This window comes from Pithys albifrons, chromosome 9 (assembly GCF_047495875.1).
Source record: "Pithys albifrons albifrons isolate INPA30051 chromosome 9, PitAlb_v1, whole genome shotgun sequence".
NCBI classification, from domain to species: Eukaryota; Metazoa; Chordata; class Aves; order Passeriformes; family Thamnophilidae; genus Pithys; species Pithys albifrons.
Window position 1 is genome coordinate 30,534,946 of NC_092466.1, and position 18,025 is coordinate 30,552,970.

The window sequence follows — 18,025 nt, forward strand, 5'->3', positions numbered from 1 at the left end:
TGTGTGTCTGATAAAGGAAAAAAAAAAAAAACAACTCAGACCTTTTTTTTTTGTTTCCATTTTAAATTTAGGCTTTGGCTCTTCAGTTTTTTACGTCTTCCACTAATGGCTAAACGTCTGCAGGATGGTTCAGAAAGATATTGCACTTAATTGGTGTTTGAATGGAGAGTAAAATATGCCAAAGAGGCCATTGGTTTGACAGTACTATTTTAAGTACAACAACTGCAATGCAAAAGGTTTATGTCAATCAGCACAGTGAGGCAGTAAATAGTGAAACTTTCCCACTTTCCATAAACACAGGTTTTCTAAAAGCACTGTTGGGAGAGAAGGTGTAATACCAAGTCTTAAAGAAGGGTTGCACACACTGCTGAATACAGGATCTCAAAATGAACCACTGTGAGCACACCCATGTGGTAATTTATTGGAACATAACTTTTAAGAGATTACCTGCTACAAGCAGAAAACCAAATGGACTTCTTATAAGTACAGCAAATCTGAATCAGTATCTGACACTGCTTGGTTCAGCTACGCTCCAGCTATTTTCACACTCCCAAGAACTAAGAGCTAGAATTTACATTCAAACTGTGAAGACAGATCAACAATATATGCATTAATTTACATATTTTAATATATGCATTGTCTCTGAGTGCATAACATACAAGAATCACTTTAAAATTCACTTTCCTTTTTTAATTGAAACCACACTCTAATGCCCAGTAACACCACTATAGATGTTTAGTTTTACAATGCTCTTTGAAAGCTATTTCATTACTATGTTTGATAGCCATTTAATAACCTGAGGTTATGTAACATCAATAATGTACTAAATAAACTGGCCATGGTAATAAAACCTTGTTGGCAAATCAGCAAAATTTTTTGAACTGAATTATTTTAGTATGAAAGGAAGTCACATTTATCCTACAAGTGTAACCTACACCTTTACTAATTGCAGTATTCTGTCTGAATTTTAACCAGGATGAAATAATAGTATGCCATTTGTTGTTGAAAACTCACCTTTTGAATGGCACCAAGGAGATTTTGAGTAGAGATATCCATGATTTTATCCTTAGAGAATACATTTAATACTGAAAAATATAATTTTACAAAAAACCACCAAACCTATGACAGAAACAGAGTAGTAAAACATTTCTTGAAATGGAAGATATATAAGTATTCACTGTCTCAATCAGTTAAATCTTTACTCCCAACATTTATTGATGGATCTATTGGACAGAGTACTAAAAAATCAGCAGAGACAGAAGTGTTAATTCCAACTGTGCTTTCTCTCTCATTCCATTGCCAGAACAGTTCAGTCCAGCTTTTCTAGAAGAGCAATTTGTTACAGCCCAAGGTTATCTCAGTTAATAAAAATTTAACACTATATTGTTTTTTTAATTATGTGGACAGTTTGTGAAAACTCTCACATGCTAAAATTTTTAAATGCTTATTCCTTTAAGAGAAACAGTTATTTTTAACTTGAAAAATTTCACTCAGAGAGCTGATAAAAAAACAGGCAATCACTCACTGCGTTATCAGCTCTTGGAACTGATATAGTTGTGAACTCAGCATTTCTCTAACTGATGCCCATGAGCTGGGTGTTACATACTAAACTCCTAAAAAAGGCTTTATAATTACCTTGATTAAATGTGTCTATAATTTTTTTTCAATTTTTCACTTGTTTTGTTTAATACATATTAAAACCTCGGTGTAGATATATGTTACCTTACTAGTGGTTCCTTCCTCCCTGCCCAAATTCAGACCTGTAACAGGAAACCCTGCAGGGCCACTTCCCTGTAATGTTCAGAAAGCAGGTTACTGTCCCCAGTAAAATTCACTGATTGTATCATCCCAGCACCTCTAGCTCTTCTCAGATTTCCAATGAGAAGCTTTCAAGTATCTGCTGGACAATAGCTTTAAAATAAAGTGAGAAAGTGTTTGTCCTGTTCACTTACTGTTCTCAAGCTGGCCTGAAAGTCAGTTATGGAGCTACCCCAAATTGCCACTGACACGTGTCCTCACTGCACACAATTGCTTTGGCACTCTGCATGCCAGAGAGACAAATATTTTGAAGACGCAGAACTTCTAACCCTTCCCCTCTTAGTCTTCAAAATTTCCTGCTAATGTCTCACCTATAAGCTTCAGAATGAATTTATTGTCTTATTGTGCTCATTAGCACTGACTTTTTGGGGTCAAGGAGCAGAACAAGGATGCATTTCATGACCAGTCTGGTTTTTGTGAGCCAGAAACATGAATGACTGCAACAGTGTCAGGGATGATTTGGTTTTCAGCACCACAAACTAAACTCTAATTTGGGAAGCCTGTAGCTAAATGAAACATTACCCCTGTTAGTAATAATTTAGTGCAGCCTAGTTTGGGAAAGGGACATAGAAATGTTTTGGGAACAAATTACATTGCTTAAAAAATAAAACCCAACCAAACCAAAACAATCAGGACTTGGGCATGAACACAACAAACAGAAAACAGTCTGGGAGAGGAGCATGTCCCAACTCCACAGACTTTTCAAGGCATTGCAATGTCTGTCAGCTCTTCCACTTTTTGAGAAACTCTGAAACCACTTCTGGAAAAAAATTCTGTAGAAAAATCCTCTCTGGTGTCCTTCATAAGCCATGTTGAATTACCAAAAGGCTGTGGGAGGCTGCCAGTTCTCTCCATGCAGGTAGGCAATGCCACCTGCATTCCTTCTTTAAAGAAAAGCAGTTTTAACCTGCTAGGCATTTGAAACACCACCTTCATCACTAGACTTCAACTGTACGGCTGCAGTTATGTCTCCATCCCCACCCCCTACGTCCTTACATAATTTCCATGGCCAAACATCCCATCCCACAGATCCCAGGACACATGGCAGCTGTTGGGAGTGCAGTACCAGACCAGCAGCTGAGAGAGCAAGTTGTCTCAACAGATTGACCATCAACAGAGATATTGATACTTCCCAGAACGCCTGATCTGCTTGGTGGTGGAAAACAGGAGGAAAAAAGGCTGAAAGGCAGCTCCCAAGAAGCTTATAAATTCAAATTTTGCAGTTACTCTTGTGACTTCTTTCCTCAACAATAAAGAGTGAGAAAGACTGTTTCTTTTCCTGCAAAAAGAAAAGACTACAGTGTTCCGTACAAGCCCCTTTGGAACATATGCCCTTGTTCAGCAGATAAGAGAAAATTAGAACTACTTTCACAGCTATTTGTTACTATTTAAGTTAAATAACAGAGAGGGCAGAAGAGAGTCAGTCCCAAATGATGGCATGTAGGGAAAACCATTCTGCTATATTCAAGATGTGCTTTTAATTAACTTTTGTCTGAATAATTATAATTAAAGATTTTACCACAGGTCTTCTTAGCATAATTATCTACTATTTCCTTGCACAGTACACATTTCCACAAAATGGGAATCAAGATGATTTCTAAATTTAAATGCTTCCTCCATTATTTTAAATGTTATTGCTTTTTAATTGTTTTATTACTGAGATTTGCTTTGTGCTTTTTTTGGTCTTTCTCATATTCTTAGAGGCTTTTCCAAGACCTCAGGAGCATCTTTCAGGTGGTCAGATGCAATTCTGAGCAGTTACCAAATTACGGGTTGCATTTTGTTATGTTTGGATCCAGGAAAACAAGTTAATACAGAGAGTTATAAATTTACTTTTGGACCTGGAAATAAATGGCTCATTTTTGTCACTGGTGCTGCACATATGGTACTGATCTTTTTTTTCTAGTTTTCTTTTGGGGATTGGTATCTGCTTTTGCTGTTGCATTTGCATACAGGTCTCAGCAAATTGCCTTGTTGCACATCAGCTGCTGCAATGTGTGCTAAATACAAAGATTGACCATCTAACCTGATTTATTTGAAGACTAATTCTGCAGATCAATGCATTCAGTAGTGATTCCTTGGTTTCCTGTTAATATTTCTGCTGATAATATGTAGACACAAGCCAAAAGAAGTAGGTGCCTGCTTCATCTGCACCACAAAGATACACTGGGTCACATTTTTCCTGTGAGTTTGAGATTCCTAGTTCAGCATGTTATTAAAACAGAGATGGCAGAAGATTGGATTTCATGAAGGAAGGGCAAGAATAATGCACAAAGGATTTAAAGCAGAGTCCTGCCCTCTCTTGTATCAGTTCCTGCCAGCCCTGCACCAGTTTTTAGTATGCAAGATTACAATCTGAAATTCTTCTTTACCATATCTGCCAGTGTAGGGCAATCAAACAGCAATAACTCAGGAATAAACAGGATCATCCATATTTTTCTTATTTTTATCTCTGATGATGTTATCTTTATACTGAAATATTATTCAGCCAGAGGCAATCTTTAAAAATTGAAGACACCTGTGAAGTAGCACCTCCTGAGACAAAGCAACAGCATCAAATGGTGTAAATGCTGGTTTGAGCTTAAACTCTGATGCTGATATCACATTTCCAGAACTATCACTGTCCAGCCCAGCCAAGAAGTTGAGAGTTCCTTACGCTTCCACATTGGGGAATTACAGACAGATGAATGCACGAGGCTGAAGGCTTACCTGTATGTGACACAGCATTGCAGATACTGACCCTCCAGCCACAAGTTCTCATTTAATGTATGAATTCAATATACACATGCAGAAAAAATTTCAAAGGGCCTTTAAAAGTTATAACATTGTAAATCTAATGCCCCCTGATGCCTCCATTACAGCCTCCTCCATCAATCCCCCAGAAAAGGTATTCCATATATGACAATCTACAACATTTCAGATACCCCAGTAGTTATTCTAATAAGATTTTTATATCAATGGATACTAGTAATCCAATTATTGCTGAGTAAGTCCACTTATGCCTTTTGCATTTGTCTTTTTATATTAAGGAAAGCAACAGAGAACTCAGAAAAAACATTTCCATTCTGTCACTATTTGGAAGTAAATAAAGAAAAGAGGATTTTCCATAAGTCCCCAGTTGGGACTCCAACTCCTCTTTTCTTTCATTATAGCCACTCCTCAAACTCAAGTATCTGGCTGTAACTAGATAGAAATTAAGCCTTCTTTGAAATAAACTTTGGGGGTTCCGTGTGTGAGCTTTCAAAGAAAGGCAGAAAAATTCTGTTTATTTAAACTCCTGTTCAGAATAAGACCTTGTTACTGTTGGCTCTTACCAAACAAGCCTAGAGCATAAGCAGCTTTTGCCAAGAAACACTGAGATTCTTCCTTGTAGAGTAATTCCCAAGCTTCTGGCTGTCCTGTTCCCACAGTGCTTCATTAGCTGCAGAACTGAATAAAATTGGTTCTGTTTATGTAAGAACAGATATTATTAGAGAACATACTTGTTTCCATTGCATGCCATGCAAGGACATATAAAGTGAGTAATTCAGCTAACACAGAGGTGAAACCCTTCTGCTAAGTGGCCACTGAGGTGAGCAGGGTTAAAACAGAAAGTAGAAATCTCACTGGGGATTGATTCTGGAGGCACAAATCAGGGGGTAAAGAGACATAAACCACACTGAAAGTAACGAGTAGGTCTATATTTCAGGAACTTTAAAAGTTTAGCCCTATAGAGCCACATTCTACCCATGTCTTATATCAGTGTTATCTTCCATCTTGTTCAGTATGTGCTAGAGGAAATCTGTATCTAGTGCACAAAAAAAAAAAAAAAAAACAAAAAAAAACCCACCAAAATCATGATACAAACTTCAAGAGAAGAATTGCTGAATGTCCTGTCCTTACCTGTGCTTCCCATTCCCAGTGCTTCTCCTCAATGGGAATATTTGCTGAGTTATGGCTGAACTACTTCAGCAATGCCCCTGCTTATTCAAAACTCTGTTTATGGTCAAGCTTCACTTCGCCTTTCCTTATACTGAGGAACAAAGGAAGGAGATGAACCCGAGGTTACAAGTCAATGACAAGGTTTAGTCTTTGCACTGCCCACAAAGCAACCTGGCTTAAATCTCACTGCCTGACTGCTGCCAGCACTTGCATTGTTTGTATTCCCTGGTAACAGAAACAGCAAGGCTTCCAACACAAACAGGCCAGAGCAACATAACATCTCATCTGACAAACAGGTGCACAAAGTGTGTAAAGAAGGAGCATTCCTACTTTTCACTCACCTCTGGGTGGTACACAAGAGCTGGTTGTGAGTCAGCTTTCTCCCACATGATGGGGAAGCGAAGGAAAGATGAGCAATAGGTACCTGAAGACAAGTTTTGGCAAAGCAGGAGAAGCAAAGTACAACAGAAAGTGCCGCTCTGCAACAAAGTGTTGTATTCCCTAAGCAGAACTGCATGAGCTAATGTGGCCCCAGGGATACTGTAAATGTCCAGCCACCTATAATCCAAAGATGCCATATCCTATAGAAAAGCCTACCAACACACTGTCAACTATAGGAGCAGCCCAAAAATACTGTAAACCACAGAGATCACATGAAATTAGGGGCTTGCGTAAAAATGCTTTTGCAATGCACTACAGTAGAGTAACAGAAGCTGCTACTGGCACATCTCAAACTTTCAATGAGTCTTTTCTCTCTTTTGAGGTTGCTATCAACTGTATGTAGTTGGTATCAAGCCCTCCACATGCTCACACATTGGGCTGTCCAGCTGACGGGCAAGCTCTTTGCTCTGAATGCCCACAGAGACATTGCAAACAGTCCTTTCTGCAAATGCAGTGCTGTCCCTGCCTGGAAAATAGCTCATGGAGACAGACAACTTGGAGACATGGCAACTCTTTGGCTTCTTAAGAATGGCAAGAAGCCAACAAACAAAACTTATTTTATATTCAAATCCAAATTAATCCCATCCCAAATTAAGTGTTTTTAGAATGTCTGAGGAAGGTTTCCAGCACTAAGATTTTGAGAATATATGTTGACATTCTGTTGGGCAATTCAGGAAACGTAACTTGAGCAGAGCTGGCAGGGAAATCCAGCTCAGCTCTCTTTAACATGCAAGCTCACAGAGCAGTTAAAAAGCAAAGCTGAGATGACATGGAAGAGATTTCATTTGAGAGACAGACTGTGCACTGCATTGTGGCAAGAAGGGTAAAGTAGGTAGGTAAGTAATGAAAAAGGAAAAATACCAAAGAGAACAGGGGAGGCAGGGGAGGGGGAATGCTGGAAAACTCTCCTCACTCTTTCAGATTAATGCTGACAATATTGTCAGAACTTCTTTTCCCAATTCCTCTACTTTGCTGAAAGAGTTAAATTACCACCACACAAATTCACAGAGAAATGCTGGTAGTAAAGCTGAGGCCAGACAAGTTACCTTGGCTCTACTTGACTTGATTACAAGATTTTTATAGGGGACCATCAATACATAATTGAAGAAATGTAGCACATGGGGAGAATGACAACAAACACACCATGTGAGAAACATAAGTAGAAAGAGTTAGATTTTAAAGGATATTTGAAAAGTTTAAAAGATCTATCGGATATATTTAAGCTGTCTTCAGAAGCTCACTGTACAAAAGCATGACTTTATGTGCATGAAGATTTTAAAGTGACATGTAGGTGAACGCTTGCTTTGCCCTGTTTCTGAGCATCAGCTTGGCTTTGTTCTTTCCCCAGTTTTGGGGTGTTTTCCATTGAGGATAAAAATACACCTTTGGACCTGCAATAACGCGAGTATAACCATCCCAGGTCCGAAGGTAACAGTGCAGAGGGTGTCTGTCCCATTTCACACCTCTTTACCCACTGGGCTCAAGCAAAGCAGAGCTTACCAAGAGGTGGAAATACACACACTGCCTTCTCTCTTCCTTCCGTTGGGATACATGTTCTCCCTTCTGTTTATGCAAGAAGAGAACAGTGGGGATTGCTTTTTAATTATGAAGTTCTGAACTTAAATCCACTGAACACAGAGGAAAGTGATATTAACCACCAGTTCCCTGTATTCATCCCCATTGAAAGAAAAATGGCACCTGTAAGATCAGTGCATTTACACTGACAGCATCATTGTGCTGAGAACCACGTGGGAAAACAAAGCTCTGAGGTTTTGTTGTACTGGTTGAATGCAGAGCAGTTTTTATGAGAAATTCCATCAAATATAGAATAAATACTTCCCAGAAAAGCCTTGTCAAACGGGTATAAAGACATATTCAGTTTCAACTTTGATGAATTGATACTTCCCACATGAAAACAGGACTGACTGAAAACCAACCTTTCTTTGACCTAGCGCTGGTAAAGAGGACTGAGTCAGCAAAAGCTCACCAGAGCTACTGAGACAGCAGGCATGCACTTTGAAGAAGTCTCAGAAAAACTCCTGTAGAGCTAAGGTAGCTCATGAATAAACTGACCTCTCTAAGGGGGGGAAAAGTGGTCTTTAAAACTAATGACACTTGCAACTACTTTGATGGCACCAAAGATGGGAAAATACCTAATAGAGTGGCAGCAAACAGTGAAAACCCATCCTTGTGGTATCACCACATGTTAGAGAAGAGTTTAACCAGCTGGTAAAGAAAAATTTGAAAAGGGATATGGAAACATAATATTAAAAAATGTACACACCACATTGAACCATTAATTCAACTCATTCTGGAACATGCCTGTGTCTGCCAGTGCTGTGGTTAATAGAGAGCATATGAAACTCAGAATGCAATTAAGCCTTGGGAGAGGCACAGTTGGAGGCTGTGGCAGTTTCTATAGCAACAGGAAAGGCTCAAGACCAGTAACGGGAGATTAACTTAAAGGCAAGATAAGTACATAAATATAGCTCTCAATTACCATTTTTCTGCTTCCAAATGGGCCACGTATTTTCAATTTAAACAGTAGAGAAATGCATTCAAATGTCCTACTTGTTATTAAACAGGGCAAAAATAGCCTTTAAAGACACATTGCCATAAAAACTCTGACAATTTCATAATCAGGGAATCATCTAAATACCACTAATTAATTCAATCAAAATGGAAAGCACTGAACTTGAATGCTGCCAGAAGATTAGAATGAGGCTTCAGGATAGGGAACACAACAGCCTTAGTAAGGAGTTTGCTGATGTCAACACACTGTATGCCTATGAACAAATCCTCTTGACATGTTTTTCTGGATTATGCCTCAGATCAGGTTTTAAGTCTCCAAAACAGAGAGGGCAAGATTAAGATGAATTTTTAAGCACTACAGACCTTTTTTTTTTTTAGATTTTATTTTAATAATCTCTTCAGTAATAAAGACAAAATTGAAGAAACTTTATGCAGTATTTTTCCTGGCACTTTTGATCTTGTATTCAAAGGTGCAGTTAAGACTGCAGTCACCCTTTTGAACTTCTGTCCACTTTACTTGCAAATAAAAAAATTACAGTTAAGAGATTCCTGGCCCCATCCCTAGTGCAGTCAGTTGCTCTGAACTTGTACTTCATCATTTAAAAACAACTGATACATGCGCAACATTCAGGAACACGTATGTATCCAGGCATTAAGCATATGGTGAGGACACTACCAGAGGTAGTGACAGCAGTTGCATTAATTAATCAGCTAGTCCAAGGTGATTTAACCCTATCCAGCCTGCTGAGAAACACAGAGCCAGCCCTGGCCTCTCTGCACAGCACTGAACTGTCCTACACAGTATCTGATGGCAGCAGACTAATGAAAGAAAAGTAACACACCACTTCACTACTACCTTGTGAATTCGCCAAGCTCATGGTGTTCCAAGGATTGCTATGGAATAACACACACCACTTCACCTGACCCAACCACACCTCCAAACCCTCACCTAGTTTTACTTGCATGGTGAGCTTTTCATTGGAATTGGTTGACTTGTTGCCTCTTGAGGAAAGAATGCACAAACCCTGTGAGAACGCCAAGATGGTGCTGTTATAGGATTAAAATGTGTGTTCCACTTCACTGAAGATATTCCATGATAAGCATCACCTACAGTGATGAGACTGTCAGAGTATTGTTAAAGGCTGGACTCCATGATCTTAGAGGTCTTTTACAACCTTAATGATTCCATAATGTTCTTCACAACAGAACCTGTGATGTGCTTCTGCTGTGGTGGGAGTTTGCCTGTTGTATGTGCAGAACAGAACAGTAAGTTGGTATTTTCTGTCAAGAAAAGTCTACATTGTGACCTAATTGTAGCCTTCCAGAACCTGCAGGGAGCCTACAAGAAATTTGGAGAGGGACTATTTACAAGGGCACCATAGGACAAGGGGGATGGTTTTAAACCAAAAGAGAATAGGTTTAGATTAGATAGCAAGAGGAAATTCTTTACTGTAAGAGTGGAACAGGTTATCCAGAGAGGTTGTGGAAGTTCCTGGAGATGTTAAAGGCCTGGTTGCATGAAGCTCTGAGAAACCTGGTCTAGTGGAAGGCGTCCCTGCCCACAAGTTGGAATAAGATCATCTTTAAGGTCCTTTCCAACCCAAGCCATTCTATGATTCTCTACAATAAGTTAAATATTTCTTCTTGTAAAATGCCTTGAAAGTACTTTGGTTCAGGAATAATACTCTTCTCTCCACAAGAACATTTCAGACTCAAAACTGGCTTTATCCAGGGAGCTTTACCTCATCAGCTTCACCAATCAGGATAGAGATGATACAGAAACAACATTTTCAGTAGCATAGCTGGGCACCGACCCACAGTTGGCCTCTAACAATTGGGCTAAGGCCCTCATTTTGGACACAAAACATCTGACAGCCAATGAAGAGCATGAAATACACTGGGATTTTCTGCAACATTTTCCCTTCCAGGAGGGAAAAGAACTCAACCTATCAAAAGAAAAGAAAACAACAAAAATTAGTTTTGCAATGAGAGCTGCAGAACCAGGTTGAGAAGCACTGGGGTAGAGAAGAAACCTTGCCATCCCTCTCTGTAAGACACAATTTACACCACCTCCATCAGTACAATATCTAATTTACAGACAGATGACTTCTCCTCGCTTTAGTGTCATATTAGACCAAGAGCCAATAGTTTAACAAGTGTGAAGTGAGTTGGAATAGTGAAAAATCTTCCCATTGCTTTTAATTTTACAAGGAACAAGAAATAAAAATCAAAAAATATCTCTAATGTCAAGAGTTTGTTCTACTTTGTAACAACAGTTGTTTCAAAGAAGTATATAACACACTGACATTCAAGAATAAGAAACTGGTAGAGGGGAGGAAGAGGGGAAAAAGGAAAAGGGAACACTTAAAGACCTTTTAGCAGTTTCCAGAATTAATATTTAGTTCAGATGGAAAAGCTGCAATGGGGTGAGATGAGGACACCACACTCAACTTCTTTGTTGAAGTGTAGGTTGTTATCCAAGAATTAATTTATTCTTGTGTTTTTCATTAGTCATTTTTTCTCCCTTTCAACTAATTGAAGAGTCACAATTGATGACTATGAAGGGATAGCAGCAGCCATTCAACTCTAAAATTAATTTCAACTAAAAAAAAAGAAATCTAAAGCTATATAAACATTTCAAAGAGGGAAAGATTACATTTTAGAGTCTATTAAGTGGGAAGAAGTTGAAGAGATCCATCATTCCCCTCAGTGTCCTTAGGAGCTGGTCTGTCCTGTAATTGAAGTTCCCATATCCCGCTTTGAAGAGTCTCTTTTCCTTTTCTAGAGTGGCTGTGGCAGTGCCAGGCGTCTCAGGAGAGACAACTTAAAGAAAATAAAAAATGCTGCCCTCCTTTTCTGCACATAGAGGTCTTCTTATTTTTTCTTTGATTTTGACTCAATATGAACTTCTCTACTTTAAAGACATAAAATAGGCTTCACTGGAGGAAAACAGAAAATCTGAGAAATATGTGTCAGCTATTAGCAAAGGGTTTAAAAACAGAAATCAGAGCAAAGTTCTTCCAAGTTGTGCATTTGGTGTGGGTTTTTTTTTTCCTTTATATAAAATCATGGTTTAGCAGATTCCTAAGGATCCTTTTTAGAAACAGCATATCTCTGAACTTTAGGCATAGAAATGAATTAATTTCCTTCCTGTTTGTGGATTTTGAGAACAAAAAATAACAATTCCGTGGATCTGGATTTGCTGTAGACATTTAATGTTAACTTTAAACACAGTGTATCTTCTTCTTCCCCCACCCTCCACCCCAAACAGCATTTTCGGTAAGTGTGGAAGGAATCACGGAATATAAATGATCAGTAAAATAGCTAGGAATTAGACTAAACATTAAGGACATAAATGCAAGAGTCGGAAGAGAAGTACAGCAGCAGATCAGACATTTAACCAAGGAAATATTTCATTCATCCATAATTCATTACAATTAAGCAATAGATTATTTCCTATACTTTCCTAGCAAAAATATGCAAAAGACAAACATTTTTATAGGTACTGTATGGTTTTGAGTTAGTGTGCTGCCTATATCCAAATCCAGCTTACTCTATACTATTGCTGCATGGTTCTCTGGTATTGACCAAGGAAACAGGTTATGAAGGTTAAAGCTATGCATGGAATTCCCAGAGAGTTTGAAAATAAAATTAAAATGCAGAAAACTGAAATATATCAGGTAAAAAGTTCTATATCACAATTTCTTCACTTGATCTCCACCACAACTCCACGAAAACACCAAAGCCATTGGTAGATCAGATCTGTCTTTCTGGTTTGCTTTCCTTTTTCTTTAAAGTAATATCTTTTTCTTTCAATGTATTCTCATTCATCTTAATGCCGCTGTTAGAAGGTAGGAAGAATATTAATAACACACACAAAAATCCTAAAGCTACAGAGCTCAAGGTCCATAAAGAACTCTCTCTGACATTTTTTGTCCTCCTCTACTTAGACCCACATATTTATTTTGTATAGCTTTACCATTCCTCTGCCTGCAGGGTTTGTACTGGGATCAGCCTTTTCCTGACCCAGCACCCAGGCCCTCTCCTGCCTATGCCAGGCAGAATTCTCATCTTGACAAACCTCTGCAGCTCTCAGTCACTCCAGGGGCGAGACAGAGAGGAGGTCAGTGTTAAGCTGTAGATTTGGCTCCCTGCTCTGCCCAGATCCCTGTGCTTAAGAGTAAAGAAAAGCTGAGCTCCCTCAGCTGCTCTCACATGCAGCCCAGTGACACCAGCAACTCCCAGGCAAAGTTCCAGCTGCATACTGGAAGCAACATTGGATGAAACGGCAGCACCCCTCAAGTCCTTGGTTGTCCTAACAGCTCACAGAAAAGCTCAGTCCTGAGCAGCATCCCCTAACACGATGCTCCCCGGGCACAACTGACAGCCCCACCACTTGGCAGAGCAGCCTAAGGGCAGCACTAGTATTTCTTTACCATCCAGAATCCTTGTGTGCACATCTGCAGTCCCCTGGGAATTTTCAACATATTCCTCCCCATTTTTTTCTATAAACAAAATTTTTAAGATGTATCACTAAATCAAGACAATTTGGATTGAGCTTTTCTCACTGTGAACCCTGGGGAACAGGTGTAGGATGCAACTTCACCATGCATATTGTTTCTCACTTGTATTTGTATTACATTTGTATTTTTATTTCATCTTATTTCGTCTTTTCCATAGCAAAATAAAAAGGTACCCAGCCTTTAGTTTCATAGTTCTGGAAACTACGTAGCACAAATGCTGACTCATGAACGTGCATTTTCTTTTTTCACTTGAGGCAAATAAATTAAATTCTGCTGCCTCGCTCTACAGTAAAAACCCAAATAAACTGGGAGAAACTGCATTAGGCTGTAACGCTAACACCCTTTCAAGATTCTGCCAAGGCTTTTGCATGCAAGAACGATAAGTGCTAGCCCTATTCTTCTCTCAATTTGTGTTGTTTAAGTACTTAGGGGTGTTTGCATATCTGCTAGAGTAGGTGAAATAAACTAATTAGAGAGGAACAAAGCAGTCTAGGAATTGCCGGGTGTGGGAGAGGCAGCTTGAGGGGAAACTCTCCATTCAGAATATGCCTATTAAATTCACTGTTGCACAGCTCTGTAAATAATTACAATTAAATGCAGTTAAATGAAAAGCTGGATTTTCTCCTTTTTCTTTAAAGTGATTTTTTTCAGGTTCATATTTTATTGTACATTTCTTGCCTGCTTTTCTGAAACCATTTCCCACTCCTGACCCTAAGCTTGCATGAAATGAAAGCCATAAAAATGTCTTTCTTCCACCTCTACTCTTACAGTCAAAGACAAGTTAAAAGGCTGAAAAACTCTGATGCTTGTATAGCATAAGCCTTTGAGTACAATACTTTTAATTTCCCAAGGGCTGATTTTCCTATCAAAGACTTCACTTCTGACATTATTTTTTCAAAAGGCCCCAATCAGCAGCAAACAAATCAAATTGCCCGTGTTCACCAAAGAAAAGGAATACAAAAGTAGTAAGAGATTTCATTGGCAGTCCTGCTGAGGTAAGAAAGGTGACATAGTGTAAAATAAAAACCACTTGCACTTCATAATGGTTTGGAGGTGAATTCATACCCTTCCTTCATGCCTCTCTGCCATCAGATAATTATCTGAGGAAGGAACAGGCTGGTGTTCTGATATGTTACAAAAATAGAAATGCAATACCTAATTTTAAGATAGGTACTTAGAACATATTAAAGGGTTGTGTTCATAGAGAGTAACAACTCTGGAGTGAAAGAGAACAATGCTGACACCAAGTGGAAGAAAACACTGCCAGCTCCATCCTCTACTGCAGCCCTGAGATGCCTGAAAAATCTTAGTCACAAGGCTTAGTGTTGGGTGCAAACGTTTTAAACATCAGAAAAAGACCACACAGATCCTCTGAAAGCAGAGATTTGTACTATCCCAGTGGATACATCGGCTGATTAATTATAACCCTCTCCCTTGTAGCATACTGATGTCAGTAAGCACAGCAACTGGCTGCCACTCTGAACACAGCAGGTATTGCTCCCCTTCACAAACTGCACATAAACTTCCTTCATCTGCAATCTATGCAAGTTCTGAGTGTGGCTCTGCTGGGAGCTTTATGCTCTATTCTTAGCCACACTGAAAATGGGCATTCACAGACTGAGAGTAACCAAGACAAGTTTCCACTGAGTTAATTTTTGTACCCTTACTGCCTTCAGAATTTCTCCAAGCCAGCAAAGGCCTGTATCAGTGACCAGTTTTAGAAAGACCTTCCCCTCTCACACACTTTACATTTTTATCGAGGAACAGACAGCAATCAATACAATCAGCAAGTGTGGCTGCCCCTGCTCTGTTCTTATTGATGGGAGGAAAAAGCCTCAGTATTTCAGTTTGAGCTTCTTCCCTGTGCTTAAGCTGCTTGTTACAGTAAAGCACAGCCTGTGGTGTGCCTCATGTCACACACAGCACACCCTCTCCTGTCAAGCTTCTCCCCTAAGGCATCCTTCCCCAGAAAAAAAAAAAAAAAAAAAGAGAAAAAAGAAAAAAATTCTACATATGTGGGAAGGGGGAAGAGAGAAAACGAGACTGGGGCAAAACCCACGTGTGGGGTTGAAGTGTGACAGCAGTATCCCAGAGCATTTGGACAGCAAGCCCAGAGAAACCCCCAGCAATGCTGGGGCAAACTTTAGATCAGTGACATTTCCTCCACACCCTGCAGTTCACCAGAAAGGCAGGCCAGGCACACTTGTGGTTTCCAAGCTACAGCTCTCCAGCACAAAGAACAGGCTGCTGCAGATCCCAGGCACAGCACAGGAAAGGACCTTGCTCCCTCCATGCCCTAGTCCCTCCACCCACAGGCAGAAAAGCTTTGGCACTGAAGGCCTAGAAGGAGTAGTGAGTACTTCAGCCACATCCACTTGAGCCGCATTAAGTCAAACTTACCTAACCTACAGCAGTTTTTATCAAATCCTTATGCCTACGGTCAGTAACATATTCTGCACTGCTTTTCCAGAAATTAAAACAAAGACAAAATATCTTACAATCTATTTGCCACAATTTTTTGTGGGGATATAGATCCTACTTTGATTTCTATGTATGGCATTTTTCATCCAGTCTTCTAGTTTGGTCAGTATTCAAATAGAAAATTAAAATACAATGTTTAATGAGTTCATATTTTACCAAATTTACAAAGATGAGAGGAAATAGTTTTTCTGTGGAATGGGAAATATTATTAAGTCTTCCTACAATGTAACAGCAATCCCTACAGAAAAATTAACAAATCTCCTGGGAGTTCACATGGTACATGCAGGCTTTGCTATGCTCACATTTAAACCCTACTAAAAAATGTCATTGCTAAGTAAAGAACTTAAGTAAGAGAAAGCAATCCACACCTCTCCTACTTTACATTTAAGAAAAAAACGTTAAGAGCCACAAACAGGAATTAGATCTACTTTCCCCTATCCAGGAAAAAACATTTTAACAAGACAATTTAGTCTAACCTGGAAACTTAAGATCTTGAGATAATGTCTGTTTGTTTGGTTGTTCTTTTATTTTGAAATGCTTCAGCTAATTCAACAGAATTGTCATGGGATTAGCAAAGGAAAACACCAGTTAAATTATTGCTGTGCTCCAAAGTGAGGAAATTCCATTTAGGAGACCATAATCCTCTTTTATGGCAACTTCAGAAGGGAGTGAGGTGCCACATTTTTTTTTCAGAGAACAGATTTAATCTCGAAACATCCATCTCCTCTTTGAAAAAGGCTAAACCCACAAGACTAACAAAACTCTCCAGACCACAAAAGTCTTCCCAATAAAGCCATAATGTCAGTAGATAAAGCATCCATGAAATATTTATTTGCACTCTTCAGACTCTTCTAACCAGCTCCAAACCACACTGCAGTTTCAGAATTTCATTCTGAGACGTCTGTGGTCAACCTGCAGGTGCATAGAACTGTCCAGCTCCACCTCCACATCCCCTGGATCTCCGCAATCCCTTTATAAGGGGCTCCGTGGTTGTAAGGAGCAGCCACACAGGATCCATTCAATAGGCCATCCCTGCAGCCTTGCTGGTACATAGTGAAGCATGACAGAAGGACAAAGGAAGAGAAGAAAACAAGAAATAAGACTCCTTTCCTCAGGGTGTAAGGCATTTCTTCTAACCAAACCCATGCTTTAATGGAGACACATGCAGTGGCTTGTAAGCACCCCTAAAGTCATGCCTCTGTTTGCAAGACAAAGGTGGTGTGCACAGTTCAGGAAGGATTTATCTGATTTCTTCACAAAAAGAACACATGGAAAAACACTGTTGTACTAGATGCAAAAAAAAAAAAAAAATAAGAAATCCACAGTCAGCTTTCATCTAAGAATGTAAGATTCAGAAATGATGAGGGCAAACAGCAAGACAAATTGCTATTAGCAAGGTTTGCTTCATAATTAAATTACACTGTAGAAGTTAAGATAATCTTGTCAGGCATATGCCTTGGGTTAAACACAGTTATCTGGAGAGGCCTCAGGTCAAAAGAAATACTCCAGGGTCTAACCTCTTTTTGAAGAAATATATAATTCAAATGGGAAAATCAGCCTAGTACCAGTGCAGTTTGTGAGCCAAGACAGAAGGTTATAGGTCACCTTTAAATATTAGTGACTTCCCAGGTGAGAAAATTAAAAAAAATATTAAAACCAAAATCTATTAAGAAAACACACACACAAACAAACTCCACCCTGCAGGATTTTACAGCATTATGACTATTTTACAGAAAAAAAAAAAAACAAAACCCAACATTTTTACAACATGCAATGATCATGAAAAAGGAGAGTTTAAAATACATCATAGCTTGGATATAACTTTTAAATTTCTATCTTTAGATAGAATAGGTGGCTGTGAATAGTCTATTATGAGCACAGAGTAATAGATCTGAACTATTAAACTGGTTCATTTCAAAAACTTGCAAATTCATCTGCCAGTCTGCCAGCCTGCTCAGCCTGAAGACACAGAGGAACTGGGATGACTCCTGGTGCTTTGAGACACCAAGAACTCTGTTCAGAACAATCAGTTTGCCCACCTCAGCCGACAAACAACACACCCAAGGGTTAAGCCTGTGTCAGCTCTATGGCTTAACCCCATCAACTTAACCTAAAACATTGAAGTGGAAAAAAAACCACCAAAAAACCAACAGAAAAAAGGCACCCCAACAACAGCAAAATAACCCTGAAAACAAAACAAAAGAAATCACAGGAACTAAGCAGTCCAAATGCAAGTATCTACGTAAAAGCCAATAAAAGCAAGTTTCATTTCCAGGATGCAACAAGGAATCAGAGCCAGGTTTGCCATT